The sequence below is a fragment of the Misgurnus anguillicaudatus genome, chromosome 19 (assembly GCF_027580225.2).
Source record: "Misgurnus anguillicaudatus chromosome 19, ASM2758022v2, whole genome shotgun sequence".
In the NCBI taxonomy this organism is placed as follows: domain Eukaryota; kingdom Metazoa; phylum Chordata; class Actinopteri; order Cypriniformes; family Cobitidae; genus Misgurnus; species Misgurnus anguillicaudatus.
The window spans coordinates 35,990,019-35,992,501 of NC_073355.2; the positions used below are offsets into that span (position 1 = coordinate 35,990,019).

The window sequence follows — 2,483 nt, forward strand, 5'->3', positions numbered from 1 at the left end:
ACACTGCTATTTTTTTGAACACACCTCTTTCAACTAATTCAACTAATTGCCCAATTGCACAGCCCCAAGAGCGTGCACATCATGAATGCTGGGTCTCATTTGTTTTCTGAGAATCTACTGAACCTACTGGTAACTTGTTTGCCTCGTAGCAATAAAAAATATACTAAAAACCTTTATTATTCTGGTTAGTCACATTGTACTGCTATTATTTTGAACAAGACTGTATCTATCCTATCAAACATAGCCTTTGTAATGACTATAATATCATCATAATTTAAAACCAGACATAGGTAATTGTCCATCATGCTTTAAGACATGCATCACACATTTTGGTAAAACTTTATTTTATGAAGCATTATACAAAGTGCAATATAAATATATTATATAAATGCTGTAAAATGTAAAAGATACATCGAAACACAATCAATTTTTCAAAGAGCACAAACAGAAACAACACATATTCAACATTTAACATCATTTAAATGATCTAATTTAAAAGAACACTCACGTTCCAGACAAAGGTACAGTGGTTTTAAGCAGTATAAGAATACAAAATTCTGTATTACAAGATCTAGGGCATTACAACATTTAGATCGTTTTTACATACAAACCTTACAAAAAACAATTGTGCATCTTGAGACAAAACAATGGCACTGATATATGCTCAGATATGTCAGTGCAAGATATTTTTTAATTAAAGCAGCTCAGATATGCATTCTAGTCTTGGACTAGGATACGCCCTGTCTGAAAAAACTCCCCATAGAGTTTATCAGTATACATTTACCAGAGGATTAAAATGCATTAACTTTGGCATTGCTTCTGCATTCATCTACCAAGGAACAGGAAAACGGTACCAAAATAACACTCTAAAAATGTCTGGGTTATTTTTGACCCATAATGGGTAAATATTGAACAGAACACACCAATGGGTTAAAATTGACCGAATGCTGGGTTGTTTCAACCCAATTGATGGGTTATTATTAATATCCATGGTGAGCTCTGTTTTAACCCAGCATGTGTTCTGTCAAATATTTACCCATTATGGGTTAAAAATAACCCATCCATGTGAAATTAAGGAAATTTACATAAAATAAATGATGAATCATGACATTTCTAACCCTGAGGAAAAGTTGTTCCTAGTGTCTAAATGTCAATCCTCACGTTCAAGTGTATCAGGGGAGGCACTACGATTTAATTATATTAAGAGAAAAAAACATTGGTATCAGTTAATAAACTCAAACTAAAACGTAACTGAAATCTATCAAATACATCGACATTACAATATACCATATAGTATGTATACACAGTGCAAATTACACAAACGTGTACAATTTAAGTGCATTATTTTCAGTATACAGAACCATGATGTCATATTATTTTCCCAAAATTGGATGACTTAAACATACAGTTACTGACTTCAAATTCCCTTTCCTGTATGATGAATGTCAACTCTTACTTTAAGTTGTCATTTGTTTCTTTCACAAAAGTGCAGACTTGCATGGCGTGCTTCAAAAAGGATTTTAAATCAAACTGTTCAACAGCTTGGTTGGTCATCATTTCCTTGATAATAATCTATTTAGGAAAACAGGTGGATATGTTATCAGCTAGCAGATCACACATTAATATGCAATAATAATCATGTGTGCATTGTTAAATTGTATTAATATATACATTTTTTAAATAATATAACACTTTAAAATACGTACATTTATATATAGCCATTATCTTCTCCATAATCATCAGACCATGGACGGACAGAGCTCTGGCCAGAGTATAGTGGTGATGTTTCGTGCACAGAAAGTTTTATTTCTAAAATAAAATTTATATTTAGAAATTAATTCATCCACAGTATTTTCATGACTTAATTTTTTTTTATTATAACATTAACCAACATTGCAGTTTGATCTGTAAAGTGTTACATTATGTATTAATAAATTAGAAGTGTCATAAAAATCTGATATATGTATTATTTAATATTGAAGGTATTTAAATTACACACCAAAATTCTCATCTCTGCGGCATCGCAGGAACCTCAATACTCTTCGTAGAAGCCTCTGAAGACTTGTAAATATGGTACCTGCAATGAGTTACATGAAATATTTTGTGAGTAACCCCGTTTTGTTACTAAACACCTTTTAATTTAGCCTTAAACTAGCAACAATTTATCACATTTATGTGCCTACCCAGACGACATGCAATGTAAATAAACGTTTTTGTCCCAACTTGTGATATGCTACCAAAGATGGTGGATTATGTTTGGAAACTGCAAATCTGGAAAGTGTTTTAAGTGATATGCACAATTTAAGTTTATTGTAATTAGTACATAAGCATAACATAAAATGTATGGTACAGTTGGTATGTTTAGGTTTAACCATTACTGTTGTGGCAAGCTACTGGCGCCCCCTCCCAGCCAGAATGAACTAGCTAGAATGCACCAGTTCGAATGCATCAGCCAGCATGCACCAGGTGAAGTTGATTGAGCT

The 2,483-nt window shown here is 32.5% G+C and overlaps 1 long non-coding RNA gene across 1 annotated transcript; it reads right to left on the bottom strand.

The window, feature by feature from the left end:
* Positions 1-378: 378 nt before the first annotated feature.
* Positions 379-2,104, bottom strand: LOC129436502 (uncharacterized). The gene is made up of 3 exons (XR_008641845.2): positions 2,000-2,104; positions 1,707-1,809; positions 379-1,572 (listed from the first exon to the last, which is right to left on the bottom strand). It is a non-coding gene; the product is annotated as an uncharacterized lncRNA (long non-coding RNA).
* Positions 2,105-2,483: the final 379 nt, after the last annotated feature.